This window comes from Archocentrus centrarchus, unplaced genomic scaffold (genome assembly GCF_007364275.1).
Source record: "Archocentrus centrarchus isolate MPI-CPG fArcCen1 unplaced genomic scaffold, fArcCen1 scaffold_44_ctg1, whole genome shotgun sequence".
NCBI lineage: Eukaryota > Metazoa > Chordata > Actinopteri > Cichliformes > Cichlidae > Archocentrus > Archocentrus centrarchus.
Window position 1 is genome coordinate 2,533,930 of NW_022060270.1, and position 26,386 is coordinate 2,560,315.

At 42.5% G+C, this 26,386-nt stretch overlaps 1 pseudogene; it reads right to left on the reverse strand.

Moving 5' to 3' along the window:
• The window catches only part of LOC115777152 (ras-related GTP-binding protein D-like), a 113,321-nt pseudogene extending 90,420 nt beyond the window's left edge, over positions 1 to 22,901 (reverse strand).
• Between the last annotated feature and the right edge of the window lie 3,485 nt (positions 22,902 to 26,386).

Sequence of the window (26,386 nt, forward strand, 5' to 3'; positions counted from 1 at the left end):
TCCCCTTATTAAAAACAATAGAGGATGATTTCACACGTTGGAACAGTTTACCAATATCACTCATGGGGAGAGTTGCTGCCATTAAAATGATGGTTTTACCAAAAATTAATTATCTATTTTCATTGATCCCTAATAAACCTACTCTTCCTTGGTTTAAGTCACTAGATTCAAACATCTCAAAATTTTTATGGAAAAACAAACCGTCAAGAATAAGCTTAAAAACTTTACAAAAGCCAAAACACAGTGGAGGTCTAGAATTACCAAACTTTTATTACTATTTCTTAAGCAGTAGATTGCAGTATATTTCAAAGTGGATCAAACCCAATTCATTAGACAACCCATGGCTGGATCTAGAACAGGCGTTTTGTGGAAAAATAAAAATCTCAGATCTACCTTTCATTAGTTCCAGTATTAAACATCATAACTGCTATAAAGTCCTTAGTATAAATACCTCTCTGACAGCCTGGTGGGAATTTTTAAAAATAACTAAGTCTTCACTTATCCCCTGTAAACTAACACCCATTTGGAACAATCCAGATATTTGTCAGAAAAAGAAAATGCTGAATTTTCCGTTATGGCGTGATAAGGGTATAAATAACTTAGAACATATTATCCAAGATGGAAATCTTATCACGTTCCAAGAACTTATATCAAAATATAGAATTGGCAACGGTAGATTTCTGGAATATCAACAACTTAAGTCCGTCCTACAGGGAAGATTTAACCTTAATCAATTGAATCTAGAAATGCCTACTTGGGTAACAGAATTTCTTAACCTCTGTACCCCAAAATTGTTATCAAAATTATATAAACTATTAATAAAAACTGATGATTCAGTTTCCCTCCCAATTGCAAAATGGGAGCGTGATCTTTCTGTCAACCTGGATCAAAATTTATGGACAGAAATATGTTTAAATATCTTCAAAATGACTAAAAGACCCCAAATACAACTTGTACAATATAAGATTCTCCATAGAACATACTACACTGGACAAAGGATGTTCCAAATGGGCCTTACACACTCAAACATATGCACCCACTGTACAAGCAATTCAGAGGATAATCATCTACACGCTCTGTGGTCTTGTGTACCAGTTCAGAGATTTTGGCAGAGGATTTGTGAAGATCTATCCACATGGTTTAGCTGTCGTATCCCAACTTTCCCCAGACTATGCATCTTAGGTGATGTCAGTGAATTAATTATGGAGTTAAATATATCACACATAGTTCTTACTGCCTTGTGCATCGCTAAGAAGATGATCCTCATGAACTATGTATTACCCAGTACAGAAATTTATTAGTAGATTATGTTAGTTTAGAGAGAATGTCTGCTTCTTCTAAAAACAAATTGGAGGAATTTGACTCTCTTTGGTTCCCACTGATCAGCTCCATTACTTAGTGGGGGTGGTGGGCTGCGGGCTCTGCTCCTGATGTGCTTTGTAGGCGGTTGGGTGAGGACTCCGGATGCCTATGTAGCTGGTAGCCTCCTGAGACTGGAGTCCTGGGGCGACCTTCTGGTGATGTCTGTGTGCCTGTCCTGGTTGATGGTGGTGGGGGCTTGGATGATGCTGCCTTCGGTCCTGGGGTGTGGGCGGGGTGCTTGGGGGGGTGGTGCCGGCCCTCGGTCGGTTGGCTGGTCTTCCCTGTATGGCTTGGGGGCTGGGGTCTGGGGCCCCGACACTGGGGCCGCGCCGGCTCCCGGTGGGTCCCCCCTGGCGCGGGGGGGGCCTCTGCTGGCCCGGCCGCGCCACCGGGTGGGGTGGGTTGGCCTGGCGTCGGGATGTCCGGACTACTTGGAGTGGTGGCCTAGGGGAGAAGAAGAGGGTTCGTCACTGAGAGGACCCTGGTTCAAATCCTCGGGCTGGCATCACTGTGGGTCCCTGAGCAAGCCCACCCCCCCAGGTTGCTCCCCGGGCGCCCTTTGGCTGCCCCCTGCTCCATGCTGTGCTGTGTGTACTACATACTCCATGTGTGTGATGGGTTAAATGCAGAGAATGAATTTCACTGCATGTAAATGTATGTGACAAATAAAGCTCTTTCTTCTTCTTCTTCTTCTACGCTTTTGGGGCCCTGGGGTGCCTGCATTGCAGGGGGGTGGGGTGGGGGATGGGGCCACTGTGGGGTGGTTGGGGGGGACTGGGCACTGTATTTCCATGCCCAGGCCAGTATGTCCTGTCGCTTGTTTGTGTCTATTGTTGAGTGAATGGGCATCTAGGGGGAGCGGGCCGCCCTCTGCAGTGGGGGCGAGGGCGCCAACCTCGGGTGCTGCAGTGCTCCGGGACCACGGCCCCGGGCTCACCTCCCCCTGCCCTGTGCTGGGGTGTGGGAGGTCGGGGTGCCTATTGAGCCAGTGGACAGCTGGCTCTCTTCTTCCAGGATTCTTCCTGGTCATATGCCCCCCCCCCTCCCCCTCCCCCTCCCCATACACAAACACACACACACACACACACAGAGTACACATCACTCACAGATGTAGGATGGAGAGGCCACGTGGAGAGCTGCACCACCACTTGCCTCTCCGTTTTAATTGCACTTTAGTCATTATAACTCACAACACATACACACTTACAACCTGATACACATAGGACCTTTGGGGCAGGCATGTTACTCAGAGGTTGATGAGGTGGGGCCGCTGAGGTGGCCCCACTCGGATCCTCATCACTGTCTGTCCCCAAATTTTATTTGCACTTTAGACATTGAGGGTTTTGGGGGGGCAGTGTGGGCAAGCACTGACGACCAACAGTTGGTGCTTGTGGCATAACTGTCCCCTCAATTTTAACTGCACCCTATACACCTCATTCACTCACAAACATTAACACATAGACCTACAAGTTGGGGAGGAGGAGGGGTGGATGGGTCATCTTACACCCCGATTTCTTACACCTCGCCCAGGGTAGGGGTCGGGTGGTTCCTTGGGGACCGGGCTGGTGGCGTCCTGGGGTCGCTGTTGGCCCTGGGGTGGTTTCCGCTTGCCCCGTCTTCAGAGGGTGGGTAGCTATGGATGAATGTGTGTCTTTGTGTATTTGTCACCGTCTCCGTGAGTATGGGTGGGTGAGTGAGTGTGTATGTATGGCATACACACTCACTTACAGAGCAAAATGACATTCTTATCCCCAGCCAGACACTTGAGCTGCATAGCTGTCCTGTTATCGCAACCACACATAACTATAGAGCGCTGCACCACTCTAAACGCAGCCACTCTGCTACCAACGCCACATGACGGCGACCCTCATGACTGCAAAGTGCTGGCGGAACAAAACAGTAAGCCCAGATTAGACTTGCAAGATGAACCACTGGCGAAAGGCCACGTTGTGTTTGTGGATGGCTCAAGCTGGAAAAATGATAGAAGCAAAACAGAAACGGGCTACGCTATAGTCACCAATACTAACATAATCAAAGCTGAGAAACACACCTCTCTGCTCAAGCAGCCAAGTTAATTGCATTAACCGAAGCATGCAAGCATTATGCAGGTAAAGCAGTCACGATTTACACTGACAGCCAGTATGCCTTTTCTCGCCCACTGCGCTGCAAACAAATGTACTGCCGTACATTTGTTTGCAGCGCAGTGGGCGAGAAGGGGAATGCTGACCTCTACAGGAAAGCCAGTGAAACATGCTGAACTGTTAAAAAACCTATTAACAGCGATAAAACTACCATCAGCCCTGGCCATTTGTAAATGTGCGGCACACAAAACAGGCACAGACTTGATAGTATTGAGAAACAACTATGCTGACAAAGTGGCAAGACTAGCCACAAGTGGTAAATATGGCACCTCATACGCTTACACAACAATCGTAGAACCCTTGTGACCTGAAGTGCTGCATGATATGCAGCAGCAAGCTCCTAAAAGTGAAATAGTACAATAGATAAAAGATGGGGCATTTAAACTAAAACAGCCGTACCACATAAATGGAAAACCTGTACTTCCTAGGTCACTATTCAAAACAGCAGCCATATTGACACATGGTTTAACACATGTATCAACAGGGGGGGATGGTAAGTAAGACCTATAAGTATTGCTTAGTATTAATAGATCCTCTGACTAAGTGGGTCGAAATAATTCCAGCAGTGAAAGCGGACGCACTCACAGTAGCAAAAGCTTTGTGCAAAACTATTGTACCCACATATGGGATAAAAATTGTTCCAAAGCAAAAAGGTGGTTGATATAAATAAACTGCCGGAAGGCTCTTCTGCTTCTCAACAGGAACATCCGGTGGAAGTGGGAGACTGGGTCCTGGTCACAGTGATCAAGAAGAAGTGCTGGACATTACCCCGTTGGGACAGACCCTACAAAGTACTACTGACCACACCAACTGCGGTCAAAATAGCAGAGAGATCCATGTGGATACACCTCAGCCATTGCAAAAGGATTGAGTCAACCAACGCTGAGTAGGGGACAGAAGTTGGGGTACAAAGGGGGGGTGAGCCCTAGGCCACCTTTGTCTCAAACCCATGAAGAAAACAACTGAATCCCCCACTAAATAGGGATGGCTCATTCACGGGCAATGACCACGTTGAACGGGATCTGCACCCTGGGCCTAAAGGAACCCGGGTACTGACGGACTGGTATTTTGTATGTGGACACAAAGCATATGTCTCCTTACCACCAGACTGGAATGGACTGTGCAGTATAGCATCATTATCAGTCCACGTGTTCTTTATGCAAAGAACAAGCACAAACAGCAGGCACCGCCGTGAAGTGACTGGACGGGTCGAGGATGTTCCCAAGGAATGCAGAATATGGGAAACCGGGGAAAAGATAGGACAGAGCCTATTTCCATGGGTCGGAGTCGGACTGGTTTGGGATCATGTCGAGATAAACAGGTACGCCCTACTCCATCTGATAAACACCACAAGAACTTTAGGCAAAGGAACTTCACAGGAGTTGAGCGCCTTGCGTTCAATGGTGATGCAGAACAGAGTAGTTTTGGACTTGCTCCCTGAAAAGCCTTCAGCTGATCCAAAATGCTGCAGCTAGAGTACTGACAGGGACTAGAAAGAGAGAGCAGATTTCTCCCATATTGGCTTCATTGGCTCACTGTTAAATCTAGAATAGAGTTTAAAATCCTTCTCCTCACATACAAGGTCTTGAATAATCAGGCCCCATCTTATCTCAAAGACCTCATAGTACCATATCACCCAAATAGAGCACTTCGCTCTCAGACTGCTGGCTTACTTGTGGTTCCTAGGATACTTAAGAGTGGAATGGGAGGCAGAGCCTTCAGCTTTCAGGCCCCTCTTCTGTGGAACCAGCTCCCAGTTTGGATTCAGGAGACAGACACCCTCTCTATTTTTAAGATTAGGCTTAAAGCTTTCCTTTATGATCAAGCTTATAGTTAGAGCTGGATCAGGTGATCCTGAACCCTTAGTTATGCTGCTATAGGCCTAGGCTGCTCTGGGGGTTCTCGTAATAAGTAAGTAAGTAAGTAAGTAAGTAAGTAAAGCTTTATTTATATTGCACCTCTCAAAACAGGTGTTACGAATTGCTTCACAACAGGACAAAGAATAATAAAAACAAAATAAAAACAAATTAAACAAATGCCAAGCTAAAAAGATGTGTTTTTAAAAGACCTTTAAAATGTATCAATGAGTCCGCCGCTGTAAGATGGACAGGGAGAGAGTTCCAGAGACGGGGAGCCACTGAGGCAAAAGCTCTGTCTCCTTTAGTTTTCAGTCTTGTAGAATGCACAGACAGTAGTCCCTGATCACATGACCGCAGTGATCTAGAAGGAGTATATAAGTTAAGGAGTTCACTAATATACAATGGGGTTTGCTCGTGAAGAGCTCTAAATGTAAGTACCAAAATCTTAAACTGTATTCTAAATTTCACAGGTAGCCAGTGTAACTGGTGATGTGAGAATATTTGGAAGATTTGGTCAGAAGCCTAGCAGCAGCATTCTGAACAGCCTCTAAATGCTACAGGGAATGTTTGCTAAGACAGGTAAACAATGCATTACAATAGTCCAGGCGAGAGGATATAAATGCATGAATAACCATCTCAAGTTCAGAATGAGATATGATGGAGGTAAGCTTAGTAATATTCCTAAGGTGGAAGAAACAATAATGCGTCAACGATTTAACATGAGAGTCACGCATAAAGGCAGGTCAAAGGTTATCCCAAGGTTCCTAATAGAAGGTTTAACGAATTTAGCAAGAGGACCAAGGGCCATCATTATATTAGAGACAGATGTATCTGGAGCACAGATCAGAATTTCAGTTTTGTCCTCATTAGGTTGAAGAAAATTTTCAGCTAGCCAGCTTTTAAGGGATTTTAAACACATTATTAGTACCTGCAACTTTGAGACATGTTCATGCTTGAAAGAAATGTACAGCTGGATGTCATCAGCATAACAGTGGTACGATATTCCCTCAAAAGTGTTTAGAATAGGGCTGCATAAAACGATTATTTTAGTAATCGAGTATTCTATCGATTATTCCATCGATTAATTGAGTAATCGGATAAGAAATACTTTTTTTTTATTAATAGTTTATCTGCGTATTTTAACATCCGTACTACATTTTTTCGCCTGTGAACAAGCAGCGGTGGATGGAGCAGCTACAAAGTTCTCTTTTCTTCACCTTAACACTTGCTGATCAGGTGCTTGATGAAGGACCTCCAGCTGTTTCACAGATTTAATAGTGGTTACTAAAAGAAAAAGCTGCTGTTTTGGACGCTGGAAAAACGTTTCCTTTTGCACTACTTGAGCTCACCGTCTCTTTGCGCTTGCGCAGTTAAAACCGCTGCCTGCTATGAGTGTTCTGAAAAACTAGTGGCTGCGGGAGCCATGGTGCATGTGTGAGTAATGTTGTAATGCTTTGTATTCACAAGCATTGTCGAAAATACGTTTCTACTGCAGGTCTATATTTAGTCACTAATAAGGGATTAAAGTATAAAAAATATTTTCAGGAAGCCCCTCGGTCCTGGGGGGCGGGCCTTCCGGTACAGAGCCATTGCTAGTGCTAATGGCCCGTGCTCGCTAGCAAACCAGTTCTGGTAGCTACAGCTTAAGTAAAGACAAAAATAACAGTTGAAATTCTCAACGAGCACAACACACACAGACACACAGAGAGCAGTGGAGGCGTGGAAATGAATATCAGCAATAGTTGCCACCCGTCCGGTAAAGTACGGAACCGTATTCCACGGAGTCCCGTAACTGGGTTCTGTATTTTACGAGACAGGTGGCAACTCTAGCGATGATCCACTCTGTGTGAAAGGAAATCCATCGCAGTGACGGAAAACTTTTTAGAATCTGCGTGTGTGTGCGCGCGTGCGTGCGTGAGTCATACTCCAGTCCAGTAGGTGGCGGTAATGTAGTTCTATGTTGGTTTGCCAGCCACCAATAAACCCAAAAAAAAAGACGACGGAGCACTAATGCTGCTAATGCTAGTGAGGAGCGCTGATTACACCGAGACAGCTGAGCGCTGCGGAGTTTAAACGTAGCATCGACACAGTAAATTTGTGTTGATAATTTTTTAGAATCGATTTAATCGATTTAATCGAGTTAATCGATGAATCGTTGCAGCCCTAGTTTAGAACATGCCTCAAAGGGAGCAAATATAACAGAAACAGCAGGGGGCCCAAAACAGAACCTTGGGGGACGCCATACGCAAGATAAGCAGAGTCGGATCTGAAATCAGAAACTGCCACATGAAATCGACGATTTGACAAGTATGAAGTGAACCATTTCAGGGCAGATCCAGATATACCCACCCAGCGCTGTAGTCTATCAAGTAAAACTTCATGGTCTACAGTGTCAAAAGCAGAAGAAAGATCCAACATCAATACAACGGAACATTCTCCTGCATCCCTACTCAACAAAACATCATTGGAGATTCTAAGGAGAGCTGTCTCAGTAGAGTGAGCTCTACGAAAGCCAGACTGAAATTTATCCAGGATATTATGTTGTTCCAGAAAGACAGTAAGCTGCTTAGCAACAACCTTTTCCAATATCTTAGATAAGACTGGTAATTTAGATATTGGTCTATAATTATTGAAAGCAGCAGGGTCAAGTTTGGATTTCTTTAAAAGTGGATGGATGACAGCGGTCTTAAGAAAAGCGGGAACTTGACCTAAGAGCAGTGAAGTATTTATTATAGAAAGAATACATGAACTGATGTGTGGAAAAACATTTTTAAATAGGGATGCAGGTAGAATATCCAGGCAACACGAAGACACTTTCATAGATTTAACTAATTTTAGCAGCTCAGGTGAAGTGATCGGAGAGAAACTTTCTAACGAGAAAGACAGGGCTGGGGCGGGAACGGTCAGCGAACAACTGGAACAACTGGAAAAGATTGGTGCAGTAGGTAAAGCAGGATTAACAATAACAGTAATGGTATCAAATACCACTCTTGCATTACCCTTACTTTTCGTGACCAGATTAGAAAAATAGGTGGCCCTCGCATCTTTAACTGAATTATTAAAGTAGACTAGGAGGTCCTTTAGATATAAAAGGTGGACATGTAAGCGAGTTTTCTTCCACAAACGCTCAGACTTGCAGCAAGAACGCTTTAAGCCATGAATATTATCGTCAATCCAGGGCGAGGATTTAAAGACAGGAGTTAATCTCATTACAACTGGACAGACTTCGTTTAAAATAGTATGACAGTGAGCATTAAATAGATTTGTTAAATGATCAACATCGTCAGACAAGGATAAAGATAAATTGAATCTATCTGAAAAAACATCTGCTGTTGAAGAGTTTAAGATGCGAGAGCTGACCTTGCATCAAGCAGGGGACAGAGTCACATGATATGACAAATCAAAAACAATGCAAAAATGATCAGAGATAAAAACATTGTTAGAGTAAATGAAGTCAACATTCAGACCTAGAGTGAAGACCAGGTCTAAAGTGTGACCTTTTTCATGTGTAGGGCCAGACACATGTTGGGTAAAGTGAAAAGAGTTGATGACACTAATAAATTCCCTAGCAAGGAGGTCAGTGTCATCATCAATATGAATATTAAAATCACCAACGATGATCAGCCTAGACAATTTTATAGTGGAGGCTAAAAAATCATGGAACTCCTTTAAGAATAGGCTGCACGAGCCAGGAGGGCGATATACAACCGCATCATACAGAGGGTCCTTAGTTCCAACTTTAAGAAGCTGTAGTTCAAATGATGAGAAATGACCGGTCTGGGTTTGGCAACAGGAGAAACGGTTACGAAACACTGCAGCAGTACCACCACCTCGACCGGAAAGCCGAAGCTGGCTGCTGAAGGAATAACCATCAGGACACAGTTCAATGAGAGATATAAAATCAGAGTCACGCTGCCAGGTTTCAGTCAGAAATAAGAAGTCTAGGTCTTTGGTAGTTATAAAATCATTCAATAAGAAGGATTTATTGGAAATCGATTGGGCGTTTTCCTCTCTTCCTGCGAGGCCTGCGAAATTCGATAGCCGGCTCAGTTAGGGCGCCCAACGAAGAGATGATATCCGGGGGAAAAGAATGGAGAGTGCCAGCGCCAGGGAAAAAGGTATTTTGACCTATCATGGAGGTACGGATGGAAAGCAGTGAAAGGCGATCGTAAACCAGTACAGGCAGTACATTCCTAAAACAGAGCAAAAGTAGCAGAGCAGAAAAAAATACAAGTAGCGGGGAAAAACACAATTTGCGGCGATAGCGGCAGAGCCAAACGCAAGCGCCATCATACCGGAACCGGAAGAAAGGCACAGTTTCTTTTCATTTACCTCATTTACTTTGCTTATACTCCACTCTGCATTTAATCATTAATTATTCCACAGCATGTCTTTTGTCCTCTCTCTCTCCCCTCAGCCCAACCGGTCGCGGCAGATGACTGCCCCTCCCTGAGCCTGGTTCTGCTGGAGGTTTCTTCCTGCTAAAAGGGAGTTTTTCCTTCCCACTGTCACCAAGTGCTGCTCATAGGGGGTCCTTTTGACTGTTGGGTTTTCTCTGTATTATTGTAGTGTCTTTACCCACAATACAAAGCGCCTTGAGGCAACTGTTTGTTGTGATTTGGCGCTATATATATAAAATTGAATTGAATTGATTTGAATAGTCGATTAGTCAACGACTATTGAAACGATTAGTCAACTAATCGGATTGCGAATCACATAATTATGAAATGGCACTTATTTAGCTATCAGCTTTTACATTATCATAAGGTTATTTAAAATGTGGTAGTAAACACACGAAAGATGGATACTTAATTCCAAAATTTTAATCAGGTTTGCTGCTGATATAAATTTCATGGTCCATTTTTCCCAACCATAAGATATTCCAGATATGCAGATATTCCCTGCAGCAGAGAGAATTTGCTCTGATTGGGTAGATGTTGCAGGAATGCACAGAAGAGATCTTGTCAGATTTGACAGTGTAGGAAAACGCCCTTAATTTTCTTTCCACCATTTGATAGGGTCTTCCTTTTTTGATATTGCTGGCTCTGTGAAGAACATTTGAACTTCCCTTCTCACCATTTCAATCTTTTGGGCCTCCTGGGTTTCTTCATCTCCCTCACTCAAACTGTGTCAGACTGAAGCAGGCTGTCCTGTGTTGAGTTTTCCCGTGGAACACACACCCTCTTCTGCTGTAGCTCAGGGTCGCAGCCATCATGTGTTCCATTCTCCACCTTTGCTACTTTGATAGCAAGAACTTCAACTGCAGCTTTCAGCCTTGTACCATCTTCAGCTAACATAAACCTCAGCTTTTTGAATCTTGGGTCAATGGCAGCTGCAAGAACAAGTGGGTTCTCTCTCTCTACAGAGAGGGTGTACAGATGCACTGCCCAGAACAAGCAACACCCACTGATCTGGTTTTAACTCAAAGTAGTGCTTGCCTCTTGGAGTTACCTCAGGAGCTGACAGAGTTGCAGTGACAGACCACCGCTGTTCAAGGAGTCTCTACCATATAGTAAGTACTGTTCCTATCTTGTACTGACATCCCGAATCAGCTTGTGCTCTGGGGTGTTCATTTGCTTCTGTTTTTTCTTCAGTTTTGAATTGGCCAGCTCACTTCTCATGAAGTGTTCTATCAGGTTTCTTGCAGCACCAACAGCTTTGCTGATGATGGGCTCTTTGAGGGCGCTATTAACTATAAGCTGAATAGTGTTCTCAAGTGTTCCAGCATCTGCATTGCTGCCACAATGTTAGACCCATTGTCGTGAACTACTGCTTTAATTTTGCTGGGCAACATGTCAAATTTCCCTATCACCTCCTCCATTCATGTCACAATGTTTGCAACAGTATGCCTCTGGAGGAGAGGCAAGGTTGAAAGTCTTTATTTGCCAATTTTTGGTGATAAAATGGCAGGACACTCCAAGATATGCCTCTGTGGCATAGCTGGTCCACACATCCACTGTCAGTGTGAGGGCGCTGCTGACCTCTTTTATGATCTCCTTGACCTTTTAAGACAGAGTTGAACTTGTAAATATTTTTATAGTACATATATGTAAGAACAACAACCCACACAATATTTGCAGTAGGTTTATGAAATTTTTATATTTTTAATTAATTATTGCATTTATCTCATGACTTAACCAAAGTATTAAATATTTATCAGTTACATGACTCAAATATAGAATTTCTTATGAGAAATACAATGTTTGTATGTGTACATGTGTGTGCGTTACCTTCAAAAATGTCTCATATTTTTTTCTCCATCAAATGGATTAAATGGGTTCTGGATGGGAGGATGTAATTTGGATTGTACTGGCGAATCATTTCTTGAAACCCTTCACCATCGACGAGGGAGAGCGGCCTCATTTCTTTTATCAGCATGTGTAGTATAGACTCAGTGAGGGCAGTTGCCTGCCCCCGGAGTACACATCTGCGTCCTTTGCATAAAGTCATCCATGGTCTTCTTCATGCTACATAAATTTCATAAAAGACACTTGTTTCAAAAACAAAGTACATCTTTTAAAATTAATTCAAGTTGTATTTTTTGTTATCTGTTCTGCAGTCATACACACAACCTTTTTTCTACAAATAACAGTATATACGAGTTGTCGCCTCATGTGTGCTGTTAATTAGCTTACCGGGGTGCGTCCAACTCCATGTCTGCTTTCAGATGTCTGATGTGCCTCCAATTTAAATGCTCGTGCATCACAGAAGTGCTTCCATTATATGTAAGGTCCGCTTTGCAAATGTTGCAGATAAGTTTATTTTTATCTTTATCGAGGGTGAAACTGTCCCAAACCTTGGATCATTTAGCACGTCGTCTTGCTTCACCAGTAACCACCATGACTAAACATCCCGCTGAATGCTATTGCCCATGTGTAAAGCTTGCCAGAGATAGATGGACAGGAAGACGTCTCACTCTGTTTAAAAAAATGAAATCATCAGTAATAAAAAACGACTATTGACAACAATTAAATTCGTCAACTATTGTCAATTATTGTCAACAGTGTAGACTAATTGTTGCAGCCCTAGTCATTATCCTCTCAAGCAGGGGCGCAGCTATATACTTTCTGAGGTGTATGCGGACACATTTTGGATGCCCCCCCCCCAATGCTAATTAGCAAGCTAATGCTAACCACTAAAAGTTGCTCCTGCTTGTTAGCTGAGTGACAGGGCCTACACATGTAACCAGAAAGCACATCTAAAGCCTAATCACAGTCTTTGTGAACCTGTAGTTACATTTCTCGAGGTGCATGTCATTTTTCTTGAAGGCCTTTCACAGCTCCACTGGTGCTGAAAACTAATGTTTGACTATGGCTTTCTGAATACCAGTAGGGCTGCAACTATTTTATTAATCGAGTATTGTTTTGATTATTCCATCAATTAGTCAAGTAATCAGATAAGAAATAATTTTTCGTACTAACAATTGATCTACACATTTTAAGTTCCGTACTGCAGTTTTTCTCTATGTCAAATGTGTCAGACTCGAGGCTTGCGGGCCACTTCCAGCCCACGATCTAATTTTATACGGCCAGCAAGATGATTTCATATAGCTTGGCCCGCGGATAAATGTGCTTCCACCACTTACACTACAAATCCCACAATGCACTGCAACAGCTGCCGGCAGCCGGCAAGAACTGTGCTATCCCGTTTTCCGTATTGCCGATTGATCAATGATGAGCGGATAAAAACATCGGTCAGCACTTTGGTGACATTTAAGCTGCCTGACTCCCCAAAAATGACCAAACGAAAAGTGGAAAACAGGGATTTTCCAATCAGGTGGGAGGCAAAAGACCTGAAGGCTGACATTGGAGGTAAACCATCTGTCTCTTTTCCTCACTCGCGATGCGGGGAAAAGAGCGGATTGGTGGGACAGATATGGGACAAGATGAAGAGGGAGACCTGCACAGGTGAGCTGACAGTGCATCACTGCGTCACACAGCAGGAAACGGTGCGCAGCAAAGTCCTGAAGACAGAACGCGTCATAAACACAGAAACACAGACAGTGAACTTTATAAGAGGTTTAAATCACAGCAGTTTCAGTCTTTTCTGGTGTAAATAGCTTCTGAGTTTGGTGACGTGCCTTATTACACAGGTGTGAAGGAAACGGCACCAAACAATCGCACAAACCACAATAGTGTGATTATCACCAGATTGTGGTTATAGTGATCGGTCTGGTGGCTACAGCTGATGTAAGGAAAAAAATAGCAGCTGACATTCTCTGCACAGGAGTAAAACCACACAGAACAATGGAGGCATGGAAAAAAACTTGTCAGCGATGATCCACTCATGCTAAAGCATGCCTGAAATTTTCATTTGATCTTCGTTTTTCTTCTTACTTCTTCTCATTCATGCCGGTTGTCATTTCAATTTCTGTAGCTGCGAAATCAAGTGCGTGCATGACCTTAGGGACATCAAACGTGCACATTGTGAACTTTCCCTGCTGTGGTAGATTGTAAATTGCAGTGAAATAATAGAGGCGCAAGCAGCGATAAAAGCAGCGATCTAGCCGGTGAGGAGTCCACGGGGTGCGCTCCTGTTTGCTAAATGCAGAGACAGCAGAGCTCCGAAAGTGAAGGTGAAATCCGGAGCGGCGCCTTGTGACCGACCACTAGCTACAACACTGCACACACACACACACACACACACACACACACACACACACACACACACACAAAAAACGCACCATCTGCATCCTCTCAACATTTACTGTGTTCATGTGTGCAGATCACTTATTCGTGGACTTATAAAATACGAGACTTCTATGACATAACTTACCGACTGTCTTTAAAAGGGGACAGGAGGAGGGGAGGTGAAGGAGCGCAGGGGCTCCTAATCAGCGCCGCACATCTGTTATTGATCATGTCATATGCACAGCTGTTAAATACAGAAAATGCAACTAGAGAAATATTTTTCCACATCGTTTTGGCGCCCCCTCTTTTGTGGCGCCCCTATGCATTGCATATACTGCATACCCCCTTTTTGCGCCACTGCTCTCAAGTATATTTGAGTGTGCGTGGGAGTTTGCCCAACCAGTCTACATGTGCTTTGTGGACCTGGAGAAGGCATTCGACCGTGTCCCTTGAGGTACCCTGTGGGAGGTCATGTGGGAGTATGGGGTGTCTGGTCCGTTGTTGCGGGCCATTCAGTCCCTGTACAACCGCAATCAGAGCTTGGTCCATATAGCTAACAACAAGTTGGACTTGTTTCCTGTCGGTGCTGGACTCCGCCAAGGCTGCCCTGTCACCGATTCTGTTCATAATTTTTATGGACAGAATTTCTAGGCGTAGCCAGGTGGTGGAAGGCTTCTCAGTTGGTGGCCTCAGAATCTCGTCTCTGCTCTTTGCAGATGATGCAAGCCTGTTGGATTCATCAGGTGGTGGCCTCCAGCTCGCAGTGGAATGGTTTGCAGCCGAGTGTGAAGCGGCTGGCATGAGAATCAGCACCTCTAAGTCTAAGGCCATGGTCTTCAGCCAGAAAAGGGTGGAGTGCCCTCTCTAGCTTAGGGACAAGTTCTTGCCCAGGTCGAGGTGTTTAAGTATCTTGGGGTCTTATTCACGAGTGATGGGAGATCGACAGACAGATCGGGGCTGCGTCTGCAGTGATGTGGATATTGCTACTCGCCCCAGCTTCAGAGGGTGGGTAGATATGGATGAATTTGTATCCTTGTGCATTTGTCACAGTCTTCGTGGTTGTATTTTGGTGGGTGATTGCGTGTAGGTAGGGGTGTGTGTATATGTGTGCACATATGTGGGTAGGTGTGTGTGCGCATGTGCACCTCAAAGAGACCTTCCCCTATAGAGCTTATAGAGAATCTATAGAGCTCATATTGGTAGAACAAATATGTCAGGCACAACAGTGCATCCAGATTACAATTCTGCTTGCAAAATCTGCCAGACATGACAGTCTTTAAAAAAAAAAAATCCGGCCCAAGACAAGCGGAAGTGGAAGAAAATGGATGGATGGATGGATCATGGATCATGGTCATGGAAATCATTGCATGGGCTCAAGAAAGTTATATGGTAAAATGGACTAGCTCTTATATAGCGCTTTTCTACTCAGTCAGAGCACTCAAAGCGCTTACACAACATGTTTACATTCACCCATGCACTCACATTCATACAAGCACTTCCATGTTTATACTAAGCTAAGTGCTTTTAATTAGCTAACATTCACACACATTCATACTCCGACAGGACGGTCGGAGAGCAACTTGGGGTTAAGTATCTTGCCCAAGGATACATTGGCATGTAGCTTGGAGTAGCCAGGAATCGAACCGCTGACCTTCCGATCAGTAGGTGACCTGCTCTACCTACTGAGCTACAGCCACCCCATATATCACACAAAGTAGAAGCCATATAATTAAAATGATCCAGAAAGGCTGCTGCCTTCTCTACAAACACAAAATGGACTGAAGCAAAGTGGAAAACTGTTCTGATACTATTTAAAATATGTCATTCATTTTTAGAAAACAAGCAGTAAAGATTTACAAAAGTCATGACTGGAGTATCTGGTGACCTGTAATATGTAGTCCTTAAAGTACTCACACTTGCTGCTATTATTATTATTATTATTATTATTATTATTATTATTATTATTATTATTATTGTCATATTCACTGGTTTGGTCCCAAAGTCAGCAGAAATGGCAAATTCTAAGACTTGGAAAAATATAAGAGGACATTGTTAAAAAACAACAATGGTGGTATTAGGCTGAACTGGCAAGAACACTGGTGGAGATACAGAAACACCTCTGGCTTGTGTTTGTCTTTTATGTTTGATGTTATTGTACAGCACTTTGTTCAGCCCTTTATACATAAAGTGGTATGGTATTGTATGGTATACTGATGGGACCTTAAACTTGTCCCTTAGAGCATCTGTTAGACAAGATGTAAGATATTTAAAAAAGTGCCCAGAGAGTTTGTAAAGAAACAAGCTGATTTATATTTTTCATGGATTTTGAAATACATTCTCATACAGAAGTGGACAGGATGATGTGATGATTTTGGAAGGTAATAGTTTCAAAATGCAGTCAAACAATGTGCAAATGATCTCAGAGGCACTTCAGAACATGTTTACTGGGTTTGTGACATTTGCAGGAAACAATTTGATTTCAATTTTGTATGGATTTTTGAATATCTGTTGCATTAAACATTTGAAACTTGTCTTTTCACAAGTAAACTTTCAGCAAGACCATGGTGCCATACACTTGTAACAAATTTGTTATATTTTTGGTAATATGTAAATATGCCTGTATAGCATTGCATATGTTTAATATCACTTGAGTTTTGTATAGAATATGCAAACTATTAAATTGCAGCACTAAATGATATTAACTATGTCTGTTGAAGTATAGATAGCTAAATTTACAAAGTGCACCTAAAGGCGCCATGAGTTGAACCACAAATACTGATGTAAAGCAAATTATTTTTCAAGCGCACATGGCATGACTGCGGTAATCTTTAGTGCAGCAGTCCCCAACCTTTTTTGAACCACAGACCGGTTAAGTGTTAGAAAATATTTTCACAGACTGGCTTTTAAGGTGTGGTGGATACATACATCAAAATAAATGACACGACCATAATCAAAAGTGTGATATTTTCTAAGTATAATAATAAATGTGAATCCACTGTGTATTGGTATGCAACTCCATCAGCAGCGTACTGGTAACATCATACCACAGCATGAATCCGGTTGTTAAGTGATGACGTAGAATTCCATTTTCGGGTCCAAACTCTCATGTAATCAATATGCCGCAATGCTGTGTCTCTGGTTGTTTTAACTGATCCGACTCACTTAGCTCACTTAGCTGTGATTTTACCGATGAGAAAGAAAAGCAGAAATGACTGCAGTTGATAAGGTATGTTAAAATCATCTTTAATAGTGAACAGTCATTGGTTATGCCATTGCTGTTTATATAGGAGCATTTGGACCCGGAAATGATGTCGGACCTAAAGACCGGATAACATCCTTTCTGCCCAGAATGCTCTCTGGTCACCATGGTAACATTTAAATGTGCCTTCAAAATAAGATACACCACAAAAGCAAATACAGTAGAAATCGCCTCAGTCGGATTCAAATGGCCCATGGAATTTCATCTGACTTGTAAAAAATTCATCTTAAGTGTAAGTTGGATAAAATCCGATTCTTCCAAATATCTGGCAGTTTCGATCTAATATTGAATTTCACTACAACTGCTTCATCTCTAGATTTGCTTCTACAAATTTTATAATCTCATATTTTTGCTTATACTTTAAGTGTGAGTGCCATGATTGTCTCCGGTGAAATGAACTGATATAGACACTAAAGTGATCTCCAGGCCTTTTTAGTGTGTGCAGTTGTGCATGAACGAACTGATGCATGGAAGTGGGCGGACGGGAGCTGAGGAGGGCTTAAGTGCTAAACTCATCCGACTTATGCGATCACATTTAATTGGAAATGTATTACAATGGGACCAGATTTTTCATTCAAGGTAGGCGAAAATCCGACTGATTTAGGTGATGATTTTATTGCATTTAACATTAGGAAAAATGAGGACCTGCAGAAGCCATCCGACTAGAGCAAAAATTTGATTTGTGAGACTTTGACTTAGGCAATTTTTACTGTATAAAGTGGATGAAAAATACAACTCACCATAACACTGAATCAGTGTGAGCCCTGACCTTGTTTCTCTGCAGCTCAGTTTTGCTTGTGGGTTGGCTGGTTTTAGCACACACACACCGATACGAGCATTGATTTCACATGGAGAGTGGCTGCAGAGCCGCGTGCTGAGCGTTGGAGAGTCAGCTTGATGGCTGGGTCACTGCTATCCCTGTGCTGCTATATATAAATGCTAAATGGACTAGTTCTTATATAGCGCTTTTCTACTCTTGTTGAGCACTTAAATATTTAAACAATGTTATGTAGGTCAACCAACCAATTTCATTAGACAGGCACCGGAACCAGTGAAGCTTGTGGTTTTAATTTTAGCGGTGACGTAACACATGACACGTCAAGAGGAAGTCATAGAGGGATGTGACATAGGAATCAGCCCATTTTTCAAAATAAAACATTGTTCAGACACAGATAAAAAGTAAAATGGAAATAATGCAAGGCATTTATTCTTTAAGTGTGGCCCGGTAGCGAATGACCCATGGACTAGTACAGGTCCACCGACCGCGGGTTGGGAACCTCTGCCTTAGGGTCTTGAAAAATATTAAGGAATGTCTGTCCAAAAAAAAATAAAAATAAAATAAATTATAAAAAATATATATATATATATATATATATATATATATATATATATATACGCCTTTAGCGGAAATAGAAGTTACGTGTGAGGGTGAAGATACTGCACCACCTCATGAAGCGCCTAATTAAGTAGTGTGGTGTCTTCAGAAGAGCTGTAATGCTCTTCTTGGCTGTGCTGTACTGTACATTCATCTCATCGTCATCATCTTCATCGCTAGTACTGCACAGCTACATAATTCATCATTCAATAGTAGTAAGAGAGTGGGAAAAGTTTATATGAGTGTGGGACGGGTTTATAAATCCTTAAAAAAAAAAAAAATTATATATATATAAGTGAGGGATGACTGTATATGGCTATGACTGGATTAGCCACAGTTAAGCGTCCGCAACTCTAACACTTCAAAAGAGAAAAAACAGGGCCGAAGTCAGCCCTCTGTTAGTGTATGACCTTTCAAAGCAGCACAGATATCCCCTACCTCCGTCCTCACAGCCTAGGTCGGCATCAGAAAACGCCTCGAGGTCGTCTTCGTCGTCGTAATATCGCAGAGCTTCGTCCTCCTCCCCGCACAGACCTGAAACCCTCTCACTGGTCATGCTGACTTTTTTCTTCGGCAGCCTTGCTTTTGGCTTTGAATTCAAGCCGCTCGTGGGATCCAGCTTCCCCACGCTGTCACCTGATACGTGAGTGATATGCCGGTGAACTTTCACCCACGATCCCCGCCTCCAGTCCATGGAGGCGCAGCCAAGTAAGGAGGTGTCGGAGAACGTTTACATTTTGGAAGCTTTATAACAACCAGTTAAATATTTATAAGACGAAATGTCATACCGTATATGTGTGTGAATCACGGAAAACACCCACTCTCATTCTGTATTAAAGTATATAATCAACACGTCTCACTCCTTATATTAGTCGTCACATATGGACGCTTGGGCAGGGCATAGACATTTATCATAGACATATATCACCGTTCTCGCTGCTCTTATTTGTCAGTCCTTCTGTCCCTGTCTGCCTTTTTCTCTCGTTGTTTACCTCTTCATCTTTTTTTTTTTTTTTGTCTATTTTAGTTGCTTGTCAGTGGGCTGTTTAAGTTGTAAGTTGCCTATTTTTGTGTGCATTACTCTTTGTCTCAACATGACATGCCCCAAATTCAGGCCCTGTGCATCTTGCCAGGGCCTGAATTTCAGATCAGGCAAGCAGAAAAACCTGCTCCGTCTAAAAACTAAAAGAAAAGGTGGAGTCACTGGATGGCCAGTGGGGGAAAACTATCCTGAAAAACCGAAATTGATTCTGCTCGTATTTCAGCAAGTAAAAATCCTCATCTTTCATAGATTAACATTAAGTGAAGTCCATATGTTCCATATAATCAGTACTGTCAATGAGCACAACATGATCTGGGCTTTACACGCAAAATCCTGTTGCTACTCATATCCGTGTATGATGGATGAGCTGTTTTAAGATCATACTCGGTCGCCATAACCTTCATAGTTTCTTTTATTAAAAGTTTCTTTTTTTTAAATTAGATATCAAATAAACTATGCCTGTTTATATTTTGCAACAGTATTTTACCTATATTTTGCTAAAGATAAACTATTACTTGTGCTCTAATAATACGGTGGGTTTAAGTAATCTGTGCCAACTCTTTTACCTAATTTCAGGTGCGGAAACTTGGGGCTATCGGCTATAAACCCATTTAATTTATTGCTAAAAAAGATAAGCTTTCAAATAAGGGGGCAGCAGATGTTATTACCCATCTGGATAAGATGCAGAGGGCTTATGAAGTTATCGTTACTAAAGATAGTAAAATCTTTTCACAATTCTTTCATTTCAGTTAAGTTTGATTTACAACAAGGTGTCTCAAGGTGCTTTATGAGCCTGTACTGACTGTTAGATATGAGCACTTATCTTTGAGATGTACAGATTTTTTTTGAAAGTAAATGTGTTTCATTGGATCCTCCACACATCCCCACAGAACAGCAGGTGTGTGGAGCCCAGGAATGCTGCTGAAGAGCAGCCTGAGATGACCACCAAAGATCATTGTGCCAATCAGCAGATAGCAGGGTTAAAATAGTTTTGGATTTTACATTATAGTTTAGTTTTAGTTAGTTTTTACTTTTTTCTCTCTAATTCAGTTAGTTTTAATTAATTTTCAGAGTGGTTTTGCTTGTTTTTATTTTTGGTTTTATGCTTAGTTTTATTTAGTTTCAGTATTAGATTTAATATTTTCATACTTATCAGGTACCCTTTATCCCTTTAAAGCCTGACCCATCAAAATATAGTGAGAAAATTCTAATTTTTTAGAATTGACATGTTTATTAGGCCTTTAAACAAAATCCAAAAAAAAGTTTTTGCCACATCACTTTGTTTATGATGTTTTTTTTGTATCACATCTGATACACTAGGCTTTTCTGTTAACGTTTTGCTCACAACAATGTTAATTTAAGGAACAAAAGACTGTTTTGCCCATAACATTTAACAAGTTTAGAACACTCTAGGCAGTTTACTTCTTTGTTTTTTGTTTTTTTTACATTGAACTTTTTACAGCCAGTTATTTCACTTCGTGGTAGGCACAAAAACAGTTTCTGTACTTGTTCAGGCACAGATGTACCTTACACTTTGCACAGTAGACATGTGAAAAGTGATTGCCGGTGCAGTGCTTGCATCTCTGCCGGGTTTCCCATGTTGGAAAATGATCAATGCCATCCTTTCTCACATCAAGAAGGACACTGCAGCTTGGCCTTTTACGGGGTGGTGTTGGAGTTGCTTCTGGAGAGGACAGTGGTCTGCCACACCTGATTTTGACCTTTCCTGCGGTTGTGAGAGAAGTGCCAACCAAAGCCTGAAATCTTCGCAGAGCCACTGGTTTCATTTTAGGTTGTAGCTTCTTTTGATCTCTTCTGTAGAGGTTCCAAGCGTTGATGACTGCTCCAGTAACAGTGTGCCACCAGATGTACATGTACCATCTTCGGGATCTGAAGCTGAATTTGTAAAGTGCAGACAGCATGTCAAGGAGATCAACACCTCCCATGAACTTGTTATATGTTTCAACAATGGCTGGTCTGGGAACCATCACATGAGTTTTGGACTAGCGATCCCAGCGTTTCACGTTTCCCACTGGTTCAATGCCGACATAAGAGGAAATCAGGTTCACTGCTTTGTTGTCATACCATCTCACAATGATGTTGTTGTCTTGATTCACTCTGAAGTCCATTGACCCTCTTCCACTTTTCTTCATTTCTTTTTCATCTTTCATGACGCAGTCTTTCATCCTGTTCATGCGGATTGTGCCGATGTAGTGGATTCCTCTCTCTTTTAGATGTTGGACCAGAGGAACTGATGTAAAGTAGTTGTCCGCAAAGACTTTGTGATTTCTTCCTGCAGGAAGTGTTGATGTCATTTTCAGCACAATTTCTCCAGTAACACCAACTTCAGACTTCTCTCTGTTTGGGTTTTCTGCACCTTGACAAATATCAAAGTCATAAAGAAAGCCACTCTGTCCAGCTCGTCCCCACATTTTGAAACCCCATTTGTGAGGGTTTGCAGGCATCTAGACACGTAGATGAGACTTTCCCTTAAATGGTACCATAATTTCATCAACTGCGTGGCATTCTTCACGAGGAATGCAGAGAAACTGTTTTTGCAGTTGTTGTAACCATGGCCTGAGCTTCCACAATTTGTCTTTCTTTGCATCATCAGATGCACTGAGGTTGTCCTGAAAGTGAATCAGTGTCAGCAATTTCAGAAACCGATCTCGAGACATCACATCACAAACTGCGGGGAGCTTTGTTTCCATCTCCCAGTAGGCTCTCACACTGGGCATTTGTACTAGCCCCATATGCATGTACATGCCTAGAACCTGCTCAATCTCTTTGGCAGTTGTGTTTATTGACTTGCCCTGCTTCTGTACACTGTACATGTTTGTTTGCTTAGCAATTTCCTGTAGCATTTCATCACTAACAAACTGTTTGAAGTACATGTATGGTGTCATGTCACACCTTTGCTCTGTGCCTTCCTCAATACTTGGAATGAAATCAACAGATGGAGCTTGATATTGTATTTTTCTCCATCTGTATTTTTTGCTTTTTGCCTTGCCCTTCACTGACTCATTACTGATTGTGTCCAGAGTTGTTCTTGAGACCTCAACCTCCATACTTGTCTGGGCTATACTTTCATCCTGATAGCCTTCCTCATCACTGCTAGCTGAACTTCCATCATCATCATCATGCATGGCCTGAGGAGTCCATTCTTCCTCCTCCTCCTCTTCCTCATCTTCTCCTAACTGTTCTATGTCACTTGAATTGCCATCTATTATCATATTGATGACATTTGATGACTTCTGACTTCTGTGGTCATGAAGTCATTTGAGCGTCTGGTGCTGTCCCACCTCAAGTCCCTCACAGCCCCCCTTCTGGACCCCCTGCAGTTTGCCTACAGAGCCAACAGGTCTGTGGACGACGCCATCAACCTGACTCTGCACTTCATCCTACAGCATCTGGACTCCCAGGGAACCTACGCCAGGATCCTGTTTGTGGACTTCAGCTCTGCCTTCAACACCATCATCCCTGATCTCCTCCAAGAAAAGCTGTCCCAGATGAACGTGCCTGATCCCATCTGCAGGTGGATCACTGACTTCCTGACGAACAGGAAGCAGCACGTGAGGCTGGGGAAGAATGTCTCGGACTCCCGGACCATCAGCACTGGCACTCCTCAGGGCTGTGTCCTCTCTCCTCTGCTCTTCTCCCTGTATACCAACTGCTGCACCTCTGACCACCAGTCTGTCAAGCTTATTAAGTTTGCAGACGACATGACTCTCATCGGACTCATCTCAGACGGGGACGAGTCGGCCTACAGGATGGAGGTCAAACGTCTGGCGTCCTGGTGCAGCCACAATAACCTGGTACTGAACGCCCAGAAGACAGTGGAGATTATAGTGGACTTTAGGAAGCACACAGCCCCTCTACCCTCCATCATCCTGACTGACACCCCCATCACCACAGTGGACTCTTCTCGCTTCCTGGGAACTACCATCACCCAGGACCTCAAGTGGGAGCCCACCATCACCTCTGTCATCAAAAAGGCCCAGCAGAGGATGTACTTCCTGCGGCAGTTGAAGAAATTCAACTTGCCAGCAAGGACCATGGTGCAGTTCTATACTGCCATCATTGAGTCCATCCTCACCTCCTCCATCACTGTGTGGTACGCTGGAGCCACCACTAGGGACAAACAGAGACTACAGCGCGTTGTGCACTCTGCTGAGAAGGTGATTGGCTGTAACCTCCCATCTCTCCAGGACCTGTACACCTCCAGGACACTGGGGCGTGCAGGTCGGATCACAGCCGACCACTCTCACCCTGGGCACAGACTTTTTGACCCTCTCCCCTCAGGCAGGAGGCTACGGTCCATACGGACCAGAACCTCCCGCCATAAGAACAGTTTCTTCCCCTCTGCTGTTGGACTCATGAACAATTACCCTAAGACTGTTACCACCACCCTCCACAAACGCTGATGACCCTATGTCTATGCACCTGTCTGACTGCACTGATGTACATATTAGTGGAATATAGTTTACATTCTATTATCTTTTAATTAGTCTCTGCACTGTATATTTTGTAATTTTGTAATATTGTGCTATAGTTATAGCTCTAATATCTCTGTATATTTGCAATTTGTATACTTGTATATTGTCTTATAGTTTTTATACTTATTTGTTTTTTTTTTTCTGTAAGCACGAAGTACCGCAGCAATTTCCTAATGCTGTGAACCTGTTCACCCATATGGCAATAAAAAAACCTTCTGATTTTCAATGTACTTTCTTTTTCTCTCTTCTTCCTCAACTCTCTTTGACATCTAAAAATACACACATAAATAATTGGTCAGCACAGCATCGAGATTATAATTTCAAAGGAACCCCTTTGAAAATGCCCAAAATGTATTTTCAAATGGCATTTCAGTGATTAACCAGTTTATATCAATCATCAAAAATAGTGTGTGGTTGTATTGTGGCAGGAATTCTGTAGATTAAATTACTAAAATGTCACATGACAGTTCAGGACTGGAACACCTTAAATACCTGCAGTATCAAATTTGATACACACATTTTTACCACGGTTTAACTATAATATTAAAAAATATTTTTTAAGTACATATGCATTGCTTCAACAAAGGAAGTATTTATTTTAAAAAAATGACTAACAATCTTGATGTTATTCTTACCACAACTTCTCCAAAATTAACAAAGGTTTTTCAGAAAAAGATGTGTGGATGACCTCCTGTCAGCAGACATTTTGAAAAGGCAAAAAAAACTGTTCCAGTGCCTGCAATACATTGATAATCCACAAGAGGGCAGAGCACAGGTCTCAAATGATATATAACAGGTTTTTGAGGTAATTGATCACATTGATAATATACTGTATAGATCAATGCTGACCAGCTGTGTCTCATTTTCTGTGAAAATTGAAGTGGTGACTACTGTTGTTTCAAGTGTGTAAATAGAGACAGCTTTTGGGATGAATGTTTATTATGTCACTGTACTGTCACTGTCTACTTCAGAATAGAAGCTCATAACAATGTTTTGGTAAAAGCCAAATTTGTGTCTGTTGTGATTTAGTATTTGTAGTAGTTAGAACACGGGGAACTAACTGCTGTAGTGTGAAAAAGGTCAACTTCAAACAGTGTCATCACCTGATTCTTCATTCACTGTCCAAAATTCATGTCTGAAAATGTGTTTAGTGATTCACTGTCTGTAGCTCAGGAGGGAAAGGAGGCCACATACTAATCTGGAGGTTGATTCCTGGCTGGTCCAGTCTGCATGCCAAAGTATGAATGTGTGTGAATGTGAGATAGAAAGCACTTCAGCTTAGAAAGAAGTGTTTTTATGAATGCGTGTGAACGAGGCATGTTGTATAAAGCAGTGGTCCCCAACCTTTTTTGAGCCGCGGACCGGTTTAGTGTTAGAAAATATTTCCACGGACCGGCTTTTAAGGTGTGGCGAATAAATACGTCAAAATAAATGATACGACCATAACCAAGTGTGATATTTTCTACGTATAATAATAAAAAACGGGAATCCACTTTGTATTCGTATGCAACTCTATCAGCAGCGTTCTCGTAACATCCCGCCTCAACATGAATAACAGGCTCTCTGCCCACAGCGCTCCCTGGTCAGCTGTTAGAGCCATGGTAAAACATGCCTTCAAAATAAGATACACCGCAAAAACAAATACAGTAGAAATCACCTCAGTCGGATTCAAATGGCCCAGTTTGGGGTCTATTATCGAATTTCGCTGCAATGGCTTCTGCTTCATCTATGAATTTGCTTCTGCAAATTTTATAATCTGAAATTTTACTCGTAAGTGCAAGTTTGTAGCTTACACTTGCCACGATTGTCCCCGGTGAAATGAACTGATATAAACACTAAAACAATTTCCAGGCATTGTTAGTGTGTGTGTAGTTGTGCATGAACGAGCCGATGCATGGAAGTGGGCGGACAGGAGCTGAGGAGGGTTTTAGCGCTAAACTCATCCAGTTTATGCGATCACATTTAACTGGAAATTTATTACAATGGGACCAGATTTTTCATCCGAGGTAGGTGAATATCCGACGGATTTATGTGATGATTTTATTGGAATTAATGTTAGGAAAAATCAGGACCTGCAGATGCCATCCAACTAGAGCGAAAACCCGATTTGTGCGACTTCGACTTAGGTGATTTTTACTGTATAAAGCGCATGAAAAATACAACTCACCATAACACTGAATCAGTGTAAGCCCCCTGAGCTTGTTTCTCTGATACTCATTTTT